Here is a 26,344-nt window from a genome sequence, read left to right as displayed (position 1 = left end):
ATTCATAATCTGGCCTTTAGAACAGGAAGTGCATTAAAAGCAGCTGGATGTCCCCAGACAGCTCCTAAAAGGGACTGGGTACTTTGAGACCTGGGGGTAATACAAAACTATCAGTTTTTCCCTTTTAGCACCTCTTCTCTTTCTCCTTTCCCCAGCTACCTCTTTTAGCTTTGTCCAGCTGCTATCTTTGCCTTGCTACCCTCTTAACATCACAGGCATAGGGATTTGTTGTTCTTTCCAGTGACAAGCTCCCAGCGCTGCACTGTTGGGAGTTGATATACAGGGTCTAATGTCAACAAAAGGCCCATCGGAATATGGCTTTGGAAAATTTGTGGCCCTGCTAGACTCCTGAGCTCCAGTGGAGGATCTGGCCTAGTACATATTTTTCAGGGTTGCAAGAGACAGCCAAAGAGAGGCAGACTGGTGTTTATTGTTTTAATGCCCTGGCTCAGCCTAGGCCTTCAGGAAATTGGTATTTATTTAAAGTAGTCTCTGTCCAGAATATTATTGTAACTGGGATCAGAGGGAGTCAAGTAGAGCAGGTTTCTATCTGGAAGAGGGACCTAGTAGCCCAGAGCTAAAGGCTCTGGGGTAACAATACAGGCTGGCCAGTGACTAACCCCCCTGGTAGTTTAGGGTTACAGAGCTCGGAAGCATAGTTATTAAATGAGGATCAGTATCAGGGATGCAGAATGAGAGCCTCCCTGAAATTGGTTGGAAACTTTAGCTCTGAACCCAGATAGTGTGGGAATTGTGAGAGCTGACAACAAATAGGGCTCTGTGCAGAACAAGTTGCAGGGTCTAAATTAGGTGTAGCATAGCAAGTAAAGAACGGGTGAAAAGTTGTATAGGAAGATGTGTTGTAAGTGTGACAAACTGATATATACTCATTCTTATGTGTCGCTTTTGCTATTTTCTGTATTTTTTATTTGGTTAATAAAACGGGGACCAGTGTCTAGAATAACAGACAAAATGGAGTTCAACAACCAGTATGACTGCAATATAATGCTCTGATCACATCAGAAGTACAACTGGTAATATTTTGTGGACTGGGGATGATGTTAATACTATGTAGTAGTGGCCTACAAACAAAGTGGTTTGAGCGGTCTGTAGGGGATAGTCTACTATGCAAATTCAATGAATGGCATTTAGATAGACTAAAGAATCAGGTCATCTTGTGAACTAAACTGGTACCAATGTAACATCTAGTTAAGCCAGCGGGCATAAGTGCCCTGAAAGGGATAGTGTAAATGACAGCACCTTTCAGATTCCAAGAACAAAACAATCATTTCCAAGTAAGTTCTCTCAGCTGACAGTGCAGCTCACCCCTTCCATGTTACTACTCCTAAAAATATTTGTATTTCTCTTACACCCTGCAGCAAAAGCTGACCTTCTAAAAGCTATTTTAGAAGTGGAAGAGCACCAGTGGTCACATGAGCTTTAGGCCTTGGAGGGTTTACCCTTCCGAAAACTTTAGTGACATGACAGCAGAACATCCTTGCCTAGCTCAGCAACTTCTCTCTTGCATCCTTCTGAAACCCAGAAGTGCCGATTTGAAGCAATTTTACAGCTCTTGAAAGATTTTTTGGAACAATCTTTATTTTACACCCAAATAATCTTTTTACTGTATTTTCAAAGTGATTTTAATGCTGTTAAAAGTGTCGGCCTCTCCATACTGAAGTCCTGTATGAACCAGACAGACAATCTTCTCTACCACTGTGAATCAAGACTGATCTAGAGGGACACCTCCCTTCTAGAGGTGAGATAATTAGCCTCTATGTGACATTTATTCACTGGCACATGTACTCAGTCTGCTCCCAAGGGTGCCAATTTTGGAGACAACAATCTCTTTGAAGACCGAAGGACCAAGCTGGCAAACTGTGAATGTGATGAACATACAATGGGCTGTATTTATTGCTTTAACAGGGCTGTAAGGAGAAGAGACTGAGAGACAGAATTCATCCATGGCCATTCCATGGAAGTAGGTGCTCCACCACCCTTTTAAAAGGTGCAGCATTTATTCCCCCTGCCCTGACTCAGCATAGCTGACTAGTATGGAAAGGGCCACATCCTTCCTGCCCTATTTAGTGAGTCTAATGCAGTTGCTAATGAAAGATTCAAAGCTCAAGAAATTGTGAATGGCTTCTACACACTAACCCAAATGAGGTGAGGGGTGCTGCCTTACCCCTCATGGATTCATATAGGGCAACACATCTGGCACCTTTTTTGTTATAAACAGCTAGAATATGGAATTAGGGCAATACTCCATCCTGGTCTCTGCTGACTTCAATAATCTTAATATTAAAACAACTGAATACAGTTTTCTTCTGGCCAGAGTGGCCATACTAATTTTCTCTTTCTGGCTATTGCGTTCCTGAATTTTAGGAAAACTGATGGCTTTGACCATCTTGTGTCATGATGATCAAGGTCATATTAAAGAGAGAAGCCAAAGGGTAGATGTGTATAGTACTGTGAGTATTGCCATTTGTGGAAACACTGGAATGGTGATACAGCTTGCTGTCACTCCAGCCTGTCAAAGAAAACTAGACAAAAGTTCCTGATGGAGGGGTACCAGTGGCCTGAAGCTACTCTGTTGGGGAAGAGTAAATTTAGTAGTAGACATAAGACTAAGAACATAAGAATGGCCATACTGGGTCAGACCAAAGGTCCATCCAGCCCAGTATCCTGTCTACCGACAGTGGCCAATGCCAGGTACCCCTGAGGGAGTAAACCTAACAGGTAATGATCAAGTGATCTCTCTCCTGCAATCTCATCTCCACTCTCTGACAAACAGAGGCTAGGGACACGATTCCCTACCCATCCTGACTAATAGCCATTAATGGACTTAACCTCCATGAATTTATCCAGTTCTCTTTTAAACCCTGTTATAGTTCTAGCCTTTGCAACCTCCTTAGGCAAGGAGTTCCACAGGTTGACTGTGCACTGAGTGAAGAACTTCCTTTTATTTGTTTTAAACCTGCTAACCATTAATTTCATTTGGTGGCCCCTAGTTCTTATATTATGGGAACAAGTAAATAACTGTTCCTTATTCACTTTCTCCACATCACTCATGATTTTACATACCTCTATCATATCCCCCCTTAGTCTCCTCTTTTCCAAGCTGAAAAGTCCTAGCCTCTTTAATCTCTCCTCAGATGAGACCCGTTCCAAACCCCTAATCATTTTAGTTGCTGTTCTCTGAACCTTTTCTAATGTCAGTATATCTTTTTTGAGAGGAAGAGACCACATCTGTACGCAGTATTCAAGATGTGGGCGTACCATGAATTTATATAAGGGCAATAAGATATTCTCCGTCTTATTCTCTGCCCCTTTTTTAATGATTCCTAACATCCTGTTTGCTTTTTTGACTGCTGCTTCACGCTGCATGGACGTCTTCAGAGAACTAGCCACGATGACTCCAAGTTCTTTTTCCTGATTAGTTGTAGCTAAATTAGCCCCCATCATATTGTATGTATAGTTAGGGTTGTTTTTTTTCAATGTGCATTACTTTACATTTATCCACATTAAATTTCATTTGCCATTTTGTTGCCCCATCACTTTAGTTTTTTGAGGTCTTTCTGAAGTTCTTCAAAGTCTGTTTTGGTCTTAACTATCTTGAGCAATTTAGTACCATATGCAAACTTTGCCACCTCACTGTTTACCCCTTTCTCCAGATCATTTATGAATAAGTTGAATAGGATTGGTCTTAGGACTGATCCTTGTGGAACACCACTAGTTACCCGTCTCCATTCTGAAAATTTACCATTTATTCCTACCCTTTGTTCACTGTCTTTTAACCAGTCCTCAGTCCATGAGAGGATCTTCCCTCTTATCCCGTGACAACTTCATTTACGTAAGAGCCTTTGATGAGGGACTTTGTCAAAGGCTTTCTGGAAATCTAAGTACACCATGTCCACTGGATCCCCCTTGTCCACATGTTTGTTGACCCCCACAATGAACTCTAATACATTAGTAAGACACGATCTCCCTTTACAGAAACCATGTTGACTTTTGTGCAACAATTAATTTCTTCTATGTGTCTGACAATTGTATTCTTTACTATTGTCTCAACTAATTTGCCCAGTACTGACGTTAGACTTACCGGTCTGTAATTGCCTGGAATCCCTCTAGAGCCCTTTTTAAATATTGGCATTACATTAGCTATCTTCCAGTCATTGGGCACAGTAGCTGATTTAAAGGACAGGTTACAAACCATAGTTAATAGTTTCACAATTTCACATTTGAGTTCTTTCAGAACTGTTGGGTGAATGCCATCTGGTCCCGGTGACTTGTTACTGTTAAGTTTATCAATTAATTCCAAAACCTCCTCTAGTGACACTTCAATCTGTGACAATTCCTCAATTTTGTCACCTACGAAAGACGGCTCAGGTTTGGGAATCTCCCTAACATCCTCAGCCATGAAGACTGAAGCAAAGAATTCATTTAATTTCTCCGTGATGACTTTATCGTCTTTAAGTGCTCCTTTTGTATCTCGATCGTCCAGGGGCCCCCACTGGTTGTTTAGCAGGCTTCCTGCTTCTGATGTACTTAAAAAACATTTTGTTATTACCTTTTGAGTTTTTGGCTCGCTGTTCTTCAAACTCCTTTTTGGCTTTTCTTATTACATTTTTACATTTAATTTGGCAGTGTTTATGCTCCTTTCTATTTACCTCCCTAGGATTTGACTTACACTTTTTAAAAGATGCCTTTTTATCTCTCACTGCATCTTTTACATGGTTGTTAAGCCACGGTGGCTCTTTTTTAGTTCCTTTACTGTGTTTTTTAATTTGGGGTATACATTTAAGTTGAGCCTCTATTATGGTGTCTTTGAAAAGTGTCCATGCAACTTGCAGGGATTTCACTCTAGTCACTGTACCTTTTAATTTCTGTTTAACTAACCTCCTCATTTTTGCATAGTTCTCCTTTCTGAAATTAAATGCCATAAAGTTGGGCTGTTGAGGCATTCTTCCCACCTCAGGAATGTTAAACGTTATTATATTATGGTCACTATGTCCAAGCGGTCCTGTTATAGTTACCTCTTGGACCAGATCCTGTGCTCCACTCAGGACTAGATCAAGAGTTGCCTCTCCCCTTGAGGGTTCCTGTATCAGCCCCTCCAAGAAGCAGTCATTTAAAGTATCGAGAAATTTTGTCTCTGCATTTCATCCTGAGGTGACATGTACCCAGTCAATATGGGGATAATTGAAATCCCCCACTATTATTGAGTTTTTTATTTTAATAGCCGCTCTAATCTCCCTTAGCATTTCATCATCACTATCACTGTCCTGGTCAGGTGGTTGATAATAGATCCTACTGTTGTATTCTTATTAGAGCATGGAATTACTATCCATAGAGATTCTATGGAACATGTGGATTCATTTAAGATTATTTCATTTGATTCTACGTTTTCTTTCACATATAGTGCCACTTCCTTCCTCCCCTCCCCCCGCATGACCTGTTCTGTCCTTCCGATATATTTGTATATTTGGAATGATTGTGTTCCATTGATCTCACTCCACCAGGTTTCTGTGATGCCTATTATATCAATATCCTCCTTTAACACAAGGCACTCTAGTTCACCCATCTTATTATTTAGACTTCTAGCATTTATGTACAAGCACTTAAAAAACCTATCACTATTTATTTGTCTGCCCTTTTCTGATGTGTCAGATTCTTTTTTATGGGAATGTTTCTCGTCTGATCTGGCTCATACTTTATCCACTTCCATCCTCTCCTTTTGACTAAAACCTAGAGAATCTCTATCAATAGACTCTCCTCTAAGAGAAGTCTCTGTCCGATCCACGTGCTCCACCTGAGGATTTTCTGGATAAAAGTCAGAATATGCTTCTACGGGCACAAAGCTCTAAAGATTTAGAGCAGGTTGCACAGCGGAGCCAAGAGGCCAGTGAAGAAGCTTGGCAACGTGTGACCTCCAGAAGAAGAAGGGGGAATGTCCGGGTACCAGCAACGCGTACACAGGTAAGTAACCGTTTTCGTGTTCTCTCCACAGGTACCATTGCGGAGAGTGGACCAGATGATACATCTGGGGGGAGAAAGCAGAAGGAGACTCCGCTGGTTGGAAGGCATGAGATGCGCTGCCCTGAGGTTGGGGGTTCCACGACCACCACTCCCAAGAGAAGGAGGCAGGTGGTGGTGGTCGGGGACTCTCTCCTCAGGGGGACTGAGTCATCTATCTGCCGCCCTGACCGGGAAAACAGAGAAGTCTGCTGCTTGCCAGGGGCTAAGAGTCGCGATGTGACGGAGAGACTGCCGAGACTCATCAAGCCCTCGGATCGCTACCCCTTCCTGCTTCTCCACTTGGGCACCAATGATACTGCCAAGAATGACCTTGAGCAGATCACTGCGGACTACGTGGCTCTGGGAAGAAGGATAAAGGAGTTTGAGGCGCAAGTGGTGTTCTCATCCATCCTCCCCGTGGAACGAAAAGGCCGGGGTAGGGACCGTCGAATCGTGGAAGTCAACGAATGGCTACGCAGGTGGTGTCGGAGAGAAGGCTTTGGATTCTTTGACCATGGGATGGTGTTCCATGAAGGAGGAGTGCTGGGCAGAGAAGGGCTCCACCTAACGAAGAGAGGGAAGAGCATCTTTGCGAGCAGGCTGGCTAACCTAGTGAGGAGGGCTTTAAACTAGGTTCACCGGGAGAAGGAGACCAAAGCCCTGAGGTAAGTGGGAAAGCGGGATACCGGGAGGAAGCACAGGCAGGAACGTCTGTGAGGGGAGGGCTCCTACTTCATACTGAGAATGAGGGGCGATCAGCAGGTTATCTCATGTGCCTATATACAAATGCACAAAGCCTTGGAAACAAGCAGGGAGAACTGGAGGTCCTGGTGATGTCAAGGAATTATGACGTGATTGGAATAACAGAGACTTGGTGGGATAACTCACATGACTGGAGTACTGTCATGGATGGTTATAAACTGTTCAGGAAGGACAGTCAGGGCAGAAAAGGGGGAGTAGCACTGTATGTAAGGGAGCAGTATGACTGCTCAGAGCTCCGGTATGAAACTGCAGAAAAACCTGAGTGTGTCTGGATTAAGTTTAGAAGTGTGAGCAACAAGAGTGATGTAGTGATGGGAGTCTGCTGTAGACCACCGGACCAGGGGGATGAGGTGGATGGGGCTTTCTTCCAGCAACTCGCAGAAGCTACTAGATCACATGCCCTGGTTCTCATGGGCGACTTTAATCTTCCTGATATCTGCTGGGAGAGCACTACAGCGGTGCATAGACAATCCAGGAAGTTTTTGGAAAGTGTAGGGGACAATTTCCTGGTGCAAGTGCTAGAGGAGCCAACAAGGGGGGGAGCTTTTCTTGACCTGCTGCTCACAAACCGGGAAGAATTAGTGGGGGAAGCAAAAGTGGATGGGAATCTGGGAGGCAGTGACCATGAGTTGGTTGAGTTCAGGATCCTGACACAGGGAAGAAAGGTAAGCAGCAGAATACGGACCCTGGACTTCAGGAAAGCAGACTTCGACTCCCTCAGGGAACTGATGGTAGGATCCCCTGGGGGAATAACATGAAGGGGAAAGGAGTCCTGGAGAGCTGGCTGTATTTCAAGGAATCCCTATTGAGGTTACAGGGACAAACCATCCTGATGTGTCAAAAGAATAGTAAATATGGCAGGCGACCAGCTTGGCTTAACGGTGAAATCCTTGCGGATCTTAAACATAAAAAAGAAGCTTACAAGAAGTGGAAGATTGGACAAATGACCAGGGAAGAGTATAAAAATATTGCTCGGGCATGTAGGAATGAAATCAGGAGGGACAAATCGCACCTGGAGCTGAAGCTAGCAAGAGATGTTAAGAGTAACAAGAAGGGTTTCTTCAGGTATGTTGGCAACAAGAAGAAAGCCAAGGAAAGTGTGGGCCCCTTACTGAATGAGGGAGGCAACCTAGTGACAGAGGATATGGAAAAAGCTAATGTGCTCAATGCTTTTTTTGCCTCTGTCTTCACGAACAAGGTCAACTCCCAGACTGCTGCGCTGGGCATCACAGCATGGGGAGTAGGTGGCCAGCCCTCTGTGGAGAAAGAGGTGGTTAGGGACTATTTAGAAAAGCTGGACGTGCACAAGTCCATGGGGCCGGACGCGTTGCATCCGAGAGTGCTAAAGGAATTGGCGGCTGTGATTGCAGAGCCGTTGGCCATTATCTTTGAAAACTCGTGGCGAACGGGGGAAGTCCCGGATGACTGGAAAAAGGCTAATGTAGTGCCAATCTTTAAAAAAGGGAAGAAGGAGGATCCTGGGAACTACAGGCCAGTCAGCCTCACCTCAGTCCCCGGAAAAATCATGGAGCAGGTCCTCAGGGAATCAATCCTGAAGCACTTACACGAGAGGAAAGTGATCAGGAACAGTCAGCATGGATTCACCAAGGGAAGGTCATGCCTGACTAATCTAATCGCCTTCTATGATGAGATTACTGGTTCTGTGGATGAAGGGAAAGCAGTGGATGTATTGTTTCTTGACTTTAGCAAAGCTTTTGACACGGTCTCCCACAGTATTCTTGTCAGCAAGTTAAAGAAATATGGGCTGGATGAATGCACTATAAGGTGGGTAGAAAGTTGGCTAGATTGTCGGGCTCAACGGGTAGTGATCAATGGCTCCATGTCTAGTTGGCAGCCGGTATCAAGTGGAGTGTCCCAAGGGTCGGTCCTGGGGCCAGTTTTGTTCAATATCTTCATAAATGATCTGGAGGATGGTGTGGATTGCACTCTCAGCAAATTTGCGGATGATACTAAACTAGGAGGAGTGGTAGATACGCTGGAGGGCAGGGATAGGATACAGAGGGACCTAGACAAATTGGAGGATTGGGCCAAAAGAAATCTGATGAGGTTCAACAAGGATAAGTGCAGGGTCCTGCACTTAGGACGGAAGAACCCAATGCACCGCTACAGACTAGGGACCGAATGGCTAGGCAGCAGTTCTGCGGAAAAGGACGTAGGGGTGACAGTGGACGAGAAGGTGGATATGAGTCAACAGTGTGCCCTTGTTGCCAAGAAGGCCAATGGCATTTTGGGACTATAAGTAGGGGCATAACCAGCAGATCGAGGGACGTGATCGTTCCCCTCTATTCGACATTGGTGAGGCCTCATCTGGAGTACTGTGTCCAGTTTTGGGCCCCACGCTACAAGAAGGATGTGGATAAATTGGAGAGAGTCCAGCGAAGGGCAACAAAAATGATTAGGGGTCTGGATCACATGACTTATGAGGAGAGGCTGAGGGAATTGGGATTGTTTAGTCTGCAGAAGAGAAGAATGAGTGGGGATTTGATAGCTGCTTTCAACTACCTGAGAGGTGGTTCCAAAGAGGATGGTTCTAGACTATTCTCAGTGTTAGAAGAGGACAGGACAAGGAGTAATGGTCTCAAGTTGCAGTGGGGGAGGTTTAGGTTGGATATTAGGAAAAACTTTTTCACTAAACCCCTCCTCTCTACACCATTGTCTCATCCATGCATTGAGACTCTGAAGCTCTGCCTGCCTACCTGGCCCTGCGTGTAGAACTGGAAGCATTTCTGAGAATGCCACCATAGAGGTCCTGGATTTCAGTCTCTTTCCTAGCAGCCTAAATTTGGCCTCCAGGACGTCTCTCCTACCCTTCCCTACGTCATTGGTACCTACATGTACCACAACCACCGGCTCCTCCCCAGCACTACACATAAGTCTATCTAGATGCCTCAAGAGATCCGCAACCTTCGCACCAGGCAGGCAAGTCACTATACGGTTCTCCCGGTCATTACAAACCCAGCTATCTATGTTTCTAATGATTGAATCTCCCATTACTAATAGCTGCCTTTTCCTCATGACTGGAGTTCCCTCCCCTGGAGAGGTAACCTCAGTGCGAAAGGATACCCCAACATCATCTGGAAGGAGGGTCCCAACTAAAACATGATCAACGTGTTAAGGAGCAGGAAGGGAAGTGGAAATAAACAATGATGAGACAGGAGAGAGATCACTTGATCATTACCTGTTAGGTTCACTCCCTCTGGGGCACCTGGCATTGGCCACTGTTTATAGACAGGATACTGGGCTGGATCGATCTTTGGTCTGACCCAGTGTGGCCAGTCTTATGTTCTTATGATTTAAGGTGGTACTGTGAACAATGTCCTTTTTCATTTCTTCTAAAATCCACTGGTAAATATGATTCCACCTCTCCATTTGCTAAGATTGCAACATGATTTTTTGCCTGACCCCTAATTTCAGAATTCATCATTAAATTTAGCTAAATGTTTAGGTCTGGTACTGTTCCCACAGTGAGAAGAGACACAAATACAGAGGATGCAGTGACAAATCCAGTAAAATATTAAAGGTCAAGATTCTGACCTCATTGGGAGCTGGTGTAGCTCACTATCTCTGAAAATCAGGCCACTTTTATTTAGATGCCTACTAACGTTTGAAACTGTAGGCCTGTTTTGATTCTTTCAGGGTTCCTGAATGTTAGAGGTGAGATCCTGGTAGCAATTTTATATAGCAATGTATATTGTTTATTTCTCTGTTTCTGGTCATGTAGTGCTTTTTGATAGAACAAGTGTTCGGCATAGGAGCATAGGGAAATTATTTGCATTTTAGTAGTCACGAAGCACCATAGTCAGAATCTGGGCCCCACTTGCTAGGTGCTGTACAAACGCACTGGAGGACACAGTCACTGCCCACAAGAATTTACAATCTAATTTAAGAAAAGATACAAGAAGTGAGTGAAAGAAACAGTCATAATATAGCAGGAAGCCAAATGAAGGTGACAGTAATAAGAACATATGGGTACTTAGATAGCTTAATGCACAACTTGATGGTTTTGAGCCATTTAAAGTACAAATAAGTAAATAAACAAAAGCCCTCAAAACTGGCCTTCTGCCTAGCTGTTTTATGGTTCTGTGTAATCCTGATACTAGCTCACTGCATATTTTAATATTTATGGCACACTAACAGCATGTTATTTTTTAAAAATATGAACACTTTGTTAAAACAAAAATCTAATTTTTTGACATTCAAAGCACAGCCCAAGGTGACATGACTTTGTAGGAGCAAAAGGACAGCTAGGCAACAGAGCACAAGATTCCCACAAATCGGGAGGAGATAACTTTCCTGGTTTTTCTGTCTGTTTATGCTTTAAATGCTGATGCTGGCTCTCTGAATGTTTTTGTGTATGTCTAATGGGGAAAAGTACACCACCATTTGGGATGTGTGGCTTTGGTTTTTGGCACTTATAATCTAATTTGTTACTTGTGAGTTATCCTAGTTAGAATTCCAAATAAACATCAGGCAGGTACTTACCTTTCAAGCATAAATATTTTTGTTCTGCAATATCCTAAAATCTTCTAAAATGCAGGAAAATTCACACCTGGTGTTTCAGCTTTCTCCAGGGGAAAAGCCCTGCCCCCTATTAAATAAAACATTGTCTCCTTACATCTTCCCACACTTGTCTAGCTGTGGGCCTGCCCCGATAGACGCAGAAACAGCCCCCAGGAAGAGTGGCCCCAGAGGAGCAGCCCCTGGAAATGAAGGAAGGCGCAAGGACCAGGGCGCAGGAAACAGGAGCTAGGTAGGAGAAAAGTCAGGGACACCCCTTCCTATCTCACCTGGGGGCTTTCACTTCTGGAAAGTTCCAAATGCTTGGCCAGGCCTAGGACTTTGGGTCCATGGGACAGAGTGTGAGGGACAGCTCAGTGGGCTCACCCTTATTCCTAATATGACTAAGGAGATAAACACGGATCAAACTCTGTCCCTCCCAACACTCCCCTCCCCACTCACACACACATCTGGGGTCCCCTGTGACTGCAAATTTGTCAGCCTACCAGAACTGCCCTGGCTCAGCCCCTTTGGAGAAGCTAGAACCAGCAGTGGTATCTAGGCCTTGAGCTGCCACTGTGCCCAGCCCATGCTTAAGGGAAGTGAAGGGAGGCTCCTTGTCCTTTCTCCTTACTTGTGCACCTGCCTAGGGGCCAGAAACAATTTTGCCGTCACGATGCTTACGGATGTCTGGCATATCTTTTTCCCTGAAGATAAGGCACTTCAAAGGTCAGATGCAATGAATTTGTAATAAGGAACTCTTTTGTTATATTGAAGGAGAGGCAGGGCTTAAACATTTCGTGTTAAAGAGGTTTTATGCATGGTCCATCCCTGAGCCTTTGGTGCATGTGGGTTCAACTTCCAACTGAGGCAAAAGATCTGGGACCTCTGATTGTTTTCACCCATGAAATTTAGAGGCACGTGAAGACCAGATCAAAGAACAAGTTTATTTAGTGGGGGGGGGGGGAGTGACTCTTAAGTCTAAAATAACGGTTAGCAGCCAGATTATAGAAAATGTTACACACCCCTTTTCAAATTTTTGAAGTGAAGAGGACTCTGGAGATGGCTGTTTGCCAATATTTCATACAGTGCTTGAGACACTGCGTGATTTACCACATGATATTATATTAATTCATAGAATCATAGAATATCAGGGTTGAAAGGGACCTCAGGAGGTCATCTAGTCCAACCCCCTGCTCCAAGCAGGACCAATCCCCAATTAAATCATCCCAGCCAGGGCTTTGTCAAGCCTGACCTTAAAAACTTCTAAGGAAGGAGATTCTACCACCTCCCTAGGTAACGCATTCCAGTGTTTCACCACCCTCCTAGTGAAAAAGTTTTTCCTAATATCCAACCTAAACCTCCCCCACTGCAACTTGAATTAAATTAAAACTGTTTTATTTATTTTAAACATTTGAATTGGAGGCAGGGCTGATCCAAACCTTTGTGAAGTCAATGGGAGTTTTCCCATTCACTCCAGTGCTCTCTGGATCAGATCCAAAGTGACCTCCCATCAGTTTCTGTCAGTGTTTAAATAATGAGATCATCTTTGGCAGCTAATGGTATCTTTTTTTCTAATACCTGTGTGAAAGTCTGTGTGGTGTTAGTCTGTTGAACATTAGTTTCTATTACTGCAAAGAAACCAGTGTTTCCTGCTCAGTGCACAGTTTTAACTTTCTCTGTCCTAGTGAAGTGCACAAGAAGTGGGGAAGAGGAAAATAATGCACAGTTCAAGCATGTGATGCTTTCGCATATCTCTGCAAACAAAGATGCTTGGGGAAAGGGTTTTTCCGAAGGAACAATTCCACACATGCTTACCAAATGTTTCAGAGAGAGAGCCTCTTGTACCAGTAACAAATAAATGGGTAATTTTGTTTTCCTTACTAAGAATCCCCCATAGCTCAGTTAAATTCCTTTACCCCCAAGAGATCTGCTACTTACCGAGCAGTTCTTGCTGGCTCCATGCATACTTCAGACCCTCTGTTTTCCTCCTCCTAGCATTGTTTTTTCTGTGCAAATAGATTACTTGAAGTCAGTCACCACTTACAATGGCCAATAAAGATTGTTAAATAAACTGTAGTTGCAGTCCCAGTGTGGCTGGCAAAACTGGGACTCAACCAGCAGCTAATATGTGCACTGACCTGAACATGTCCCAGTTCTCTGCAGTAACATATACATAGCATCATGCTGACAGTCATTTGGTTTTTAGCATGGGTAATCACCAATATGGTCTTTTAAGTGAGATTCATATATGCTGATTACATTTATTGCATAAATTACTTCATTATTAAAATCAGGTCATTTGAGCCCAAAAACCATTAACATGCAATCTATTAGCATAATTTCATAAGCTAATAAATCAAGCACAGGAAAAGAATTAAGCAGGTTCTTAGTGATAAGTGTTTCTTCAGAGATTAAGGAACACAATTTTCTTATGAATATATTAACATTTTAAGAGTGAATTCATGCAAAAGCAATTTTTCTGCATATATAAAACTTGTGCTAAATTTTCATACTCAACCTCCAGAGCTGTTTCAAAATTAGAGTTTTTTCCAAATCACTTGAAAGCAATTTGATGTTAAACCAATTAACCTGCTGTGATATGCTCTACCTGTAAAATTCTTACCTTTCCACTTTTATCAAACAGCTAAAGCCAGGAATAAAAAATGCCAAGATAATGTTTAAAAGGAAACAAAAAACCATACTTAATGGAGTGTTCATCCAAGGTGAATATAAATGTATTCTTAATGTTAAAATGTACCAGTAAAATTATCTCTCTAATTACTACGAGAGATATATCTAATTAATATCTATAGTTGTCTTATAAAAAAGGTGCATTAAAATGGATTTTATTCCCAGTCCTTCTGTAATAGGCTCTGATACTTGCCAGAATAACATAGAAATGGGCTTTTATTCATTTCACCGATTAGTTTTTGATTGCTTCTGAGTAAAGCAACTGTAATTATTTGGATACAAGAATGTTGCATGGAAACAGTGAATTCAAATGTAAACTAAACCATAATAAGTAGGAGAATGTGCAGAAATTTTACCAAGTTACTAGACAGCCATGATTTTTTTTCACATATAGATAGTGGTGTTTTTCTAGTCCCTCTCCTACTGTTTTAGCATGTTTAATACACTTCGCCCTCAATATCAGACTCTCTGCTGTGACACACAGTGACTCAGCTTCAACGCACACAAACAATCGTATTTGTTGTATAATGCTTGCAGTGCTTGGCATTTGTGGCCTCATAATTCCTCAGGACAGTAATATCAAAGCCTCTTCCTTCTCTTTGGCACTCTAAAAGAAATCAGGTAACTTTATGTGATTGCTTGAGCACACTGCTGTATACTGACTGGCTCAATGGAGATAATCACAGAACGAGAAATATACTCAGCCACAGGAGGCTGAGAGAATGCCCCAACACAGTGGAAATAGGTCCACTGAACAAAGGTGGTGGGCAAGCACCAGAAAGTCCATGCTGAGAATGGATGTTGCAGAGGGGAGTGCACTAGGATTGCTTTCTCTATGGCAACGCACTCCACTAGTCCTCATAAGTCATACTGCTTTAAGTACAAAACAGAACTCCAACCTTAACTATGGCATTGGTATTATGACACCATAATACCCTATCTGTCTTTTGTCTGCTAATCCATAGAGTTCTGTGCTGAAGGCGGTGGAAGGTAGAAGGCCTTGCTGTCTTCATTGAAGATAATTTACTGTGCAGATATTTTAGGAGAAACATCTAATTATATATTAATGTCATTCTAAGATTTTGAGCTAAATTGTGGTTTAAAGCCAGAAGCACCAAACTGAAAGTTAATTGGAGTCATCTAAATGACTAAGCAGAATTTCTCCCACAGAAACCATGCTGAATTGGTGAATTCTGCCATCCTGGGAGAGGGTGCAGCACATGTCCAGCTACCCTGTTTATTCACTGATCAGGTATATAGAGCCTGAATACTAAAGAAATATATATATATATATAAGTAATATGTGTGGTGCACTCAGGCAATGTGGTTTGATTTACGAAACAAGCCACCAAATTTATAAAAATCTATCTGACTTGTATTTCACTGAAAACAGATTTTGGCAATCTCTAATTACTATAGCCATAAAGAGTATTTATAGACTAACCGCATGAAGATTGTGGGTGAAATTATTACCATTAGTTATGTCATTATATTGCTGAAACAAATGCATTAGCACCTCAAATGTTTTGGACCAAATTTCAAAATTAGGCATTTGCTCCTGCACCTTGACTTAAATGGGAATAAAATCAGGTCCTATGTTTACAGGGATATTAACAAATAATTACATGCGCATGTAAGTGCTTGCATATTTTGCAAGCACAGCTAAGAGGCCTATTTTTGAAAATATGACTGTTGTGCTCTGTTTATACAAGTATTTATTTGCATAGTGAAATGACCTTAAATGGTCAAAAGTAGAATTGAAAATATAGCATCTTTATATCTACAAAGCATACACCATAGGAAGAGGTCTGTCTTATTCAACATGCAAATAGTGTTACAGTATATAACACATGGACACTGTAAACCTTTTTCAAAAGCACTTACCATTCAAATCAAAAATTGTCCAATTTTTATGAAATGTAAAGAGAAGATACAGTAAATGGTATTATGAAAACATGGGGTAATTAGAACTGATTGCATATGCATTTAAATTTATTAAATTGATTTTGTTCAAATCTAGCAATTTAAGCCAGATCTAAGAGATACTTACTTTGATTTGTCTTTTCCTTTCTACTTAAACTGATGCGTAAAACTACATAGCTGATTAGTGCTTCCAGGCACCAAGTCACACAAAGGTTCAGATTTTTGTTTCTGTTATGAGTAAGGTTACATTTTAGTGACAGGTATTTTCAGTAAAAGTCATGGACAGGTCACGGGCAGTAAACAAAAATTCACAAAATCCCATGACCTGTCCAAGACTTGTACTATATACCCCTGACTAAATCTCTGAGGGATGGGGAGGCTCTAGGGCAAGGGTCGGCCTGGGACCACTGCTGGTGCTCGGGGGCGGGTGTGCGAGGCCCGGGACTGCTGCTGGTGCTCTGGGGGGGCCTGGTAGCCCAAGACTGCCCCAGAAGTGGCCAGTGCAGCTGGCCCGGGGGCCTCCTGAGCTGCTTGGGCAGCCCTGGGGTCAGTCGTACCAGTCGCTGCAGAAGTCCCGGAGGTCCCGGAAAGTCACAGAATCTGTGACACACTCGCAGCCTTAATTATGAGTCACCTCAGTGAATAGTCCTCATCATGGGCAAATAAGAACAATGTAATCAGAAGGAAGGAGAGGATGAATGTTATGTTGGTGTCTACAGAGTTTGGAGATAGACAACAGATGTTCAATAACATCCAAGCAAATACAATTAATCTGAAATTATGATTTTTCCCCATTAATTTTTAAATTTCTTTTTTCAGCCTATTTATACTAGTAATTGTCTCTATTTGCTGTTACTAGTGAATCTTGCATTGTTGTCCAAGAAAATATGATGATACAAGGTTTGATGCAGGAAGATAGGAAATGGGTTGGCTAGTAATTTTACACTGAAGAATTATCGGCAACGCTGGTAGTGATGCCCACAGTTATGATTGCCCAATGCTTTCCATTATAACAGTGGTCCTCAACCAGGGGATGTAAGCAATTTTTCAGTAATAGTGTGCTATGACCCTTTTGTATTTTGATTTAGTAAGCAAATAGTTTTTAAGTGAGGTGAAACCTGGAGGAATGTAAAGACAAATCAGACTCTTGAAAGGGGCACAGTAGTCTGGAAAGGTTGAGAGCCAGTGCATTATAAGACCCTGCTTCCAATTACTTACAACTTTGCCAATTTTAACTGTCTGGGCTGAAGTTTTCCATACCCATTGTCTGCCTCAGGCTGAATTTATTTTTGAAAGCTTCAACTACAATAGTTCTTCAGAACAAAGTGAGGGGAAAATGTTTTTCCCATGTTAAAATATTCTTAACATCATTTATTATGAAGCCTCCACAATAAGGGGGGAGAGGGGGAAGGGGCGGGTGTCACTATATCATCATAGATGTGCCTTCCACTGTCTTGTGAAAATCCACTTAAATTCGCCAAGTTAATGAGTCTCCAACCATGTTTGTGTTTTGATGTAATGCAACCACAAGCACAACTCTTTTTTTTAAAGATAATTAAAAACAGACAGAATATAACAATAATAAATCACAGAAAATTTCTGTAGTGAAATTTCATCTTTAAACAACTTTGTGTTCTAAGCTGCTTTCCTTTTGCACTGAAAGGTAATTAAGTGGCGTAAATGACACACCTTCTTTATTAGAGCTAGCAATATTTTATTATAATCAAAAACAATGTTATTTAGTGCTGTAAACAAAAGTCTATTGATATAACGGGGAATTCGCTCAAATTTTACAGGCAATATCAGTTGATATTGAAAAACTTGAAAAATGTTGAAATAAACTTCAAAATTGTCATTGGGACTTTTGACATTTTGATTTTGAAATGTAAGCTAAATTATAGTTCAACTTTTAAACAAAATGCAACAGTTTTAAATTAGGGCTGTCAATCTCAGTTAACTCACAAAAATTAATCACACTTTTAAATAATAGAATACCAATTGAAATTTATTAAATATTTTGGGTGTTTTTCTATATTTTCATATACATTGTATTCTGTGTTGTAATTGAAATCAAAGTGTACATTTTTATTACAAATATTTGCACTGTAAAAATCATAAACAAAAGAAATCCTATTTTTCAATTCACCTCATACTAGTACTATAGTGCAATCTCTTTATCGTGAAAGTGCAACTTACAAATGTATATTTTTTTGTTGCATAACTGCACTCAGAAACAAAACAGTGTAAAACTTCAGAGCCTACAAGTCCACTCAGTCCTACTTCTCATTCAGCCAATCTCTACGACTAACACGATTGTTTACATTTACAGGAGATAATGCTGCCCTCTTCTTATTTACAATATCACCAGAAAGTGAAAACAGGTATTTGCATGGCACTTTTGTAGCCAGCATTGTAAGGTATTTACGTGCCAGATAAGCTAAACATTCGTATGCCCCTTCATGCTTCGGCCACCATTCCAGAGGACATGCTTTCATGCTGATGACGCTCGTTAAAAAAATAATGCGTTCATTAAATTTGTGACTGAACTCCTTGGCAGAGAATTGTATGTCCCCTGCTCTGTTTTACCCACATTCTGCCATATATTTCATGTTATAGCAGTCTCGGATGATGACCCAGCACATGTTGTTCAGATAATGAAAACGAACATGCATCGGTCTGCACTGCTTTGGATTGTTATCGAGCAGAACCCATCATCAGCACGGATGCATGTCCCCTGAAATGGTGGTTGAAGCATGAAGGGACATGTGAATCTTTAGTGCATCTGGCATGTAAATATCTTGTGACGCTGGCTACAACAGTGCCATGAGAACACGTGTTCTCACTTTCAGGTGACATTGTAAGCAAGAAGTGGGCAGCATTATCTCCTGCAAATGTAAACAAACTTGTTTGAGTGATTGGCTGAACAAGAAGTAGGACTGAGTGGACTTGCAGACTCTAAAATTTTACATTGTTTTATTTTTGAATGCAGTCTTTTGTACATAATTCTGTATTTGTAAGTTCAGATTTCATAATATACAGATTGCGCTACAGTATTTGTATTAGGTGAACTGAAAAATACTATTTATTTTGTTTTTTTACAGTGCTAATATGGCTGTGCACTTTTAATCAAAAATAAATATAAAGTGAGCACTGTACACTTTGTACTCTGTGTTGTAATTTAAATCAATCTATTTGAAAATGTAGAAAACATCCAAAAATATTTTTAAAAATTGTATTTTATTTAACAGCACAATTAATTGCGATTAGTTTTTTTAAATCGCACGATTAATCGCGATTAATTTTTTAATTGCTTGACAGCCGCAGTTTAAATTGAAAAACATTTTGACATTATTAAAATGAAACTTTGATCCAAACTGACTCCCGTCCTCCCCCCAGATCTTTGGTTCATTAAATTTTTTGAGATTTCAATTTTTTCATACTGATTTGGGACAGGAAAAATATCCAGACTTTTGCATAATGGGATAACCATTTCCTGCTCAGCTGTAGTCGCCAGCATAAGAAACTATGCAACTGGAGACCAAGTTCAGTAACCATGAATAATGAGAGCCTGAAGATAATTCTCAATCCCAGGCTTCATGCATACCAGTACAAGGCACTGCTGCCATACCATTCCAGTTAAGTTACTGCCTTGCCTTTATTTATTCATTACCAGGGAGAATTCCTGTAGCTTTCTTAGCAGTTATGTATTCCAGCAGCCAAACAAAGAATATCAATTAATGAATCTGAATCCATTATTTTAGCTAAATAATTCTAAATGCCTCTTATTCTAAACTTTATTTAAAAATGAATATGTGAATGCAAAATATTTTCTTCTTCTTCTATTAATAAGTTATCAAATATATATTGTGGGTAAATCAGATATTTTCAAAAGTTTTTCCTTAAAAGTTGGAGAATATGGCAAGTTTAATTATTCACAGATGTGAAAGTGAGCATCTAAGCATTTCATTCCTCTACTGGGTAAAACAGAGCAGCTGAATTTTCATAGCTCTGGAGGGGGCATGTACCCAGATTTCATTATTCGCAGGAGTCTTACATGATTCCTCAGGCACTGCAATGAAAAATGTATTCCCAGTTGTATTTTTTGTTCAGTGGAGGTTATCTACCTGTAAGGGAGGGTCCCTTTGTATTCCACACATGGATACATATGTGGTGCATGTGCCTGAGACCAGAGTTTTCTAGCAAGTAGTATGTATTGGTCTGCACCAATGCAGTTTCTCCCCTCATGCTGTGTACCATAAGTATAAAGTGGCAGTGTAGACCAGCGATCGGCAACCTTTGGCACATGACCCACCAGGGTAAGCCCCTGGCGGGCCGGGCTGGTTTGTTTACCTTCCGCGTCCTCAGGTTCAGCCAATCGTGGCTTTCACTGGCCGTGGGTTGCCGTTCCAGGCCAATGGGGGCTGCGGGAAGCGGTGCAGGCCAAGGGATGTGCTGGCCGCCGCTTCCCGCAGCCCCCATTGGCCTGGAGCAGAGACCCACGGCTAGTGAAAGCCGCGATCGGCCGAATCTGAGGATGCGGCAGGTAAACAAACCGACCCAGCCCGACCCTGGCGGGCCGTGTGCCAAAGGTTGCCGATCCCTGGTGTAGACCAATGCCTCTCCAGTTACTCCTTTTATCCCACAGCAGAGGAGAAGAAGGGTAGATAGTGCACTACAGATATGGACCACACATCTCAAAGAACCTCCAGTTATTGGTAAGCAACTTCCATTTCTTCTCCAAGTGCAGGTTCCTGTGTGTATTCAAACAGAAGTGGGGTGGAAGAATGCAGTTGGTATAGATGTCTGTAATGCTGCTGTCTCAACAGCTGCGTCTGCAGACAAGGCCTGGACTAAGGTGCAGTATTTCATGAAAGTATGGCTGGAACTCCAAATCTTACAAATGTCCAGATATTTTTGAAAGCAGAGAGATGCTGTTGAGGTTGCCTATGCTCGAGTGGAATGGGCGCTCACCCCTCCAGGGAAGGAATACACACCAACTAATAAAGCATGATACAGTGGAGATCCACTCAGTCAGTGAGCAGGTAATGCTTGACCTCATGATCATTCTGCTATAGCAGTAAATAGTCTAGGGCGGCATATTCTCCTAATTGATTTCATTCTTTGCAGACCTAATGCTAAAGCCCATCTGATGTTGAGAGAATGAAGTCTCCTCTTCTCATGGGAAGCAAGATGTTTTGGAAAGAACACGGGTAAGAGAATAGGTTCATGTGAAACTCAGAAATTACCATGGAGATGAAGGGGAACCTTCTTATGAAATGTGGAGTAAGGCAGGTCAGCTGTGAGTGCGCCCAGGTTACGCACTCTTCTGGCTGATGTGATGGGGGCTAGGAAGGACACATGGTGCTTTGAACACATGGCGGGGGGAAAAGTACAGAGAAAGGCAAAGATAAAAAAGGCGGGGGCTTACCAGCTTAAAGCGAAGCGACTAAGGAAGCGTTATTTACCCCTTAACATAACACAAGAACCAGGGGTCACCCCATGAATTGTCATGCGTGGCAGATTTAAAACAAACATTAACAAGTACTGCCAGGAGACGGTCACCCACGTGACCTAATCTTTATGAAGACCCTGGGTGCTGTTACCAGGCCGAATGGAAGTACTCTGAAGTGGTGGTGGTCTTGTCTTAACAGAAATTTGAAGAACCTTCTGTAGGACGGGTTAATGTTAACATGAAAGTAAGCATCTTTCAAGTCGAGAACCACAAATCATATACACCTCTCCAGGGAGTAGAATAACTGAAGCCAATACAACTGTAACCAGATGCACCCCTGTATATGAACCCTACACACTATTGTAGTAATCTTTGTACAAAATATGCCTTGTAAGATATCATTTGAAAACTAACTCCTCACTGGTTAATAACATCATGGTGGCATGTATGTAGCAACATTATATATATAAAGTTATGAATTTTCCTGTGTATGATGACGATGATCGCACATATTCAAACCCACATAGCCCTGACTAGACATAAGTTGTTAAACAGGTCTATCCTAAACAAAGAAATGTGTTAGATGTAAGTTGAGGTGTAAACAGGGTCCAGTATGTCCCTCGGCCCGCGCTGCTTCCAGCAGCTCCCATTGGCCTGGAGTAGTGAACCGCGGCCACTGGGAGCCGTGATCGGCCGAACCTGCGGATGCAGCAGGTAAACAAACCGGCCCGGCCCACCAGGGGCTTTTCCTGCACAAGCGGCAGAACAAGTTTGGGAACCACTGATCTAGGGCTACCCTTCAGGAAGATGCATTTCGAAGGGTGACTGGATTATAAAAGTGACAGGCAAAAACACCCCAGGTTATCTTTCTTTCTCTCTCTTTCACCTAAGACAACAAAGGAACCAGCCTTTTGACTTTGGAAGGGATCCTAACATGTGAATTTGGTCAGCAACATTGCTGGGAACATGTAAGGATTTTACCTTGAACCAAGTTTAGTTTAAGCTTTAGCAACTAGAAACTATTTTATCTTTTTCTCTTGTAACCATATCTGACTTTAATATCTTATACTTGTACTCACTTAGAATCTATCCCTCTGTAGTTAAATGAACTTGTTTTATTTTTTTTAATCTAAACTAATCCATTGTTGTGTTTAAACTGAACTTTTGGGGTAATTCCAGTTAAAAGTGTTGCATATTGACCCGTTAAATGTGGAATGGACCTATAATATCTGAACAGCCCAGGAGAAGGCTGGACAGTGCAGGACACACATTTGGGGGAAAATTTGGGAGGGTGTTGGGGTTACCCTGAAGGTAGTAACCGGGGCTGGTGTGGTGCAGGCAGGCTGCTGGACCAGGCCTGTAGCTATACACAGACACTCAGGCTGTGACCTGCATGCTGTTTGCAAGCAGCCCAGCTTGGGGGCTACAACTGCAAAGCAGTATGAGGCACCCAAGGTTGCAAGGCAGGTGGTGACACAATGCCTCACAGGATTGGATTGCACTTGGAATGCGACAGTAACCATGTGGAATTTTGATTTGTGCATAAAGATATTTAGCTGACAAAAGTCAAGAATGGGTCTCAATCCTCTTTTTCCTAGGAACTATGGGGAACAGACCCCTTTTCCTTGAAGTTGGGGTGGCACTTTCTCTATAGCCTCTTACCAAAGGATAGAGTCCATCTCCTGAGGGAAGATTTCTCCATGAGAGTGGTCTTTGAAGAGGGGCTGTGAGAGGCACTTGATGTAACCAGAATAGACGATATCTAGTATTCACCTGTCTGTTGTTAATGTCCTCTAGTTGTGGGTGAAAAAGGCAAAGCGGCCACAAAAGGTTTGGGAGACAGAAAGAGATGCCATGCATGAGGGTTCTCAGGCATCCTGGCAACAGCTGGTTGGTGAGTGGGGTTTAGCAGCTCCAGCTGAGAGAGCTGCAAACCTAGTTCTTGGTACCCTATGGTGTTTGTGCACTGGTTCATAAGGGCGCAGGTGGTAGAATGGCTGAGGAAGAGGTCTTGATTTATACAGTATTTGTGATGTATTCTCTTTGGAACTGGGGTATGAATGCCCAAACAGCAGAGAATTGTCTTGGAGTCTTTTAGTGCGTGTAGCTACTCATCAGTCTTCTCACTGAAGCGATTAGACTTGTCAAAGGGCAAGGCCTCTATGGTACTCTATACCTCCCTGGGAAACATGGGAGAGTGAAGCCAAGATTCACACCTCATAACTATTGCCATAGCCGGGGGCAGATTAGGGTTTTGTGGGGCCCGGGCCAGAGCAAGTGGGGCCCCTCTCCACCCCTTCTGCCACCAGTCCCCCCCTTCCCCGGCATTCCTGTTGGGGAAATGGGTCAGGGCGTGGGGGGCTTGCCCCACTCAGCCTGCCCACTCCCCCCATGCCTAATCTGCTACTGGCCTTAGCTATATACCTCTAGACATGTTATCAGCCACATCCATTGCAGCTTGAAGAGAGGTCATGGCTACCAGTTTGCCATTGGGCCCTGTCCTCCTAAGGGAGTTTGTCTTTGAGCTCTAGGACTTTGGAATAGTTTGTAAAATCATATTTTGCTAACAGTCCTGTTAGTTAGCAATACTAAACTGAAGGCTGGTGGATGCAAATACCTTCCTCCCTAGGAAGTCTAGGCATTTAGTGCCTTTGTCTGCAGGGGTTTCCTTGGGGGTGCTGTAGCCTGGATCTCTCTGTGGCTGCTTACCCTACTAAGGAGTGGGATGCAGCGGGAGTAAACAGACTCTGACTTTTTATCTGGTACAAAGTATCATCACACCTCAGCCCTCTTTGAGGACGGGGGGCACAGTTAGCAAATGTGTGTCCTACTGTCCTGGCTGGTGCAATGATGACCTTATTTACTGGGAGGGCCACCTGGCTGGGACAAGAAGGCCACAAGATGTGCAGGAGCCTCTCTGCGTATCATGGATGTCCTTGCGTGGGCTCTAGAGTTCAGTCAACACCCTCTGCAAGAGCTCTTGGTATTGCCTGTGGTCATCAGGCAGGGATGGGGTGATTGCCTCATTGGGTGACGAGGATGACATGCCCATCGGAACTGTCGGCACTGGTAAATCCAGTTCAATTTCTTCCTCTGTGTGCTCTAATGGAGCCAGCTAGTGTCAGCTAGGAGGAGAGAGAGCTGGTTGAGATTCCCGTATGGATCCGGAGCGCCGAGCACTGGGTACCATATGTCTCCTGGATAGTCATGTGTCACGGGGTATGCGGTGCAATCCAGACCAGGGAGGGGTTATCACCACCTACCCTGTAACCCTTACAATGCTTTGCTGCTCTAGCTCTCAGCATGGGACACTCAGAACCTGCTTACAAGCATGCAAGTCACTCCCTGTGTGCTTCAGCAGCTCTTACCCCAGCAGCCTCTCTGCAGCCCTATTCTGGATTCCACTAGTCTTGCTTACAGTCAGCCAGGTGACCCGAACATACTCGCAGTTCCGAATTTCCCCGAAACCATGTGTGCTGCCTTCTCCTGGACAGCTCAGAGAAATAATAAGGTTCATTGCTCCTTTAAAGCGACAAAAGCACATTACATCTGATTAATTTAAGTGGGATAAACACACCCTTTCCTTCAAACACAGCACTTGGTTGGGTGGAATTTACATAGCTTACTATCCACCAAGCTCTTTAGAGACAAGGACTCTCTCTTACAGGGCCTACTACACTGGGGTCCTCAATCCTAGATGGAGTGGCTGGGTGCCATTGTAATAGACACATAAGGCGGGGTGGGGAGAGCTGTCAGATGGTGCAGAGCAGAACTCAGGATACTGACCTGTATCAAAACTGCCAAATGTATTTGCCACTTTTAAAAGTGGGCTTCTAGTGTTCTGAAGCTTTATTCTATGGACTTACCTACATTCCCAGCACCGAAATATTCAGCGGAGCCCCGCAAGATTCCAGCACTTCATCAAGGAAGCTAACGTCAGCTAAGGGATTGTCGCCAGGAGGACTCAGAACCTGAAGAAGGAGAAAAGGTTTTCATATGACTGAGAGGGTTAAAAAATGCTGCAGTGAAAACCAATTTGCTAAATTCAAAAACTTGGCACAGCTCACAACAGATGTATGGAAAAGTGGATTTGCATCCTGCCAATCCTGGGACTGTGAGGGGTGACACAGAAGCAAATACAGTGGTTCTGTGCTACTTTAATGGACTGTAATATCTGACTCTACATCAGCACTGCAGAGGATGTTGTGGTCATGGTATAAAAACATACTGAAACATATACAAATAGTAACAACCATTAATTCATTATCTCAAAACGGTCACCAACACTCAAGCCTAAGAGTGGCTGGGATTCCCGCAAATACTTACGGTGGTGAAACAATGAGGAGGATGAAAAAACTACACTTGTTTAATAAGGATAATTTCCTCTTCTCCAGTTCTCGACTTGATGGAGTCCATACGGTACCTATGGGCAAGCAGAAGCTTGGGATAAAACATTGTTTCAGTCAAATTTCCTATTTTATTTTTTAAAGGATAAGGCACAATCTTTAAAAGCTGCAAGGAACTAAAAAAACCTGCAGACTCAATCTTTTTCTTATGACTTCAGTGCAGAGCTGACCTGAAAAGTGTGATGGGGTGTATCAACCCCACACTGGGCCTGAAGGGGTTAATGTGAGGCTGTGGCTGCAATCAGCCTTACCCTGCCTTCTTTGGGAGAGCCTGAAGAGAGGAAATAAGAGGAAGAGCCCGGCTCAGTGATGGCTGACTGAAAAAGGGAGCAGACCTCTTCAGCTAGCCCTGTCAGGGAAGCTTGGCTGTGAATATTCATGAGAGCCATCAGGCCCAACCACCACGTGACTGGTAGACCTTGACTATTGGACTTTCTTGGCATGCAGACACAGGCTAGGACCCCATGAACTACCACCTGTCTTCCCACCTCTAGGTCTCCACAAGAATTGTGTGAGTATGTGCCTGAGATGACACGGGATGTCAAACTAATATTACACTAGAGCTACATTC

The 26,344-nt window shown here is 42.7% G+C and overlaps 1 long non-coding RNA gene across 1 annotated transcript in view; it reads right to left on the bottom strand.

Annotated features, from left to right (window-relative positions):
* The window catches only part of LOC141982581 (uncharacterized), a 52,195-nt gene extending 27,319 nt beyond the window's left edge, over window positions 1–24,876 (bottom strand). The window contains exons 1-2 of the long non-coding RNA XR_012638129.1: window positions 24,736–24,876; window positions 13,240–13,307 (exon numbers count right to left, since the gene is read on the bottom strand). This is a non-coding gene — a long non-coding RNA (uncharacterized LOC141982581). The remainder of the gene's footprint in view (window positions 1–13,239; window positions 13,308–24,735) is intronic.
* Window positions 24,877–26,344: the final 1,468 nt, after the last annotated feature.

The sequence above is a fragment of the Natator depressus genome, chromosome 2, assembly GCF_965152275.1.
Source record: "Natator depressus isolate rNatDep1 chromosome 2, rNatDep2.hap1, whole genome shotgun sequence".
Taxonomy (NCBI): Eukaryota; Metazoa; Chordata; order Testudines; family Cheloniidae; genus Natator; species Natator depressus.
The sequence above is the reverse complement of the archived record's forward strand: the minus strand, read 5'-3'. Positions and strand labels throughout refer to the sequence as shown.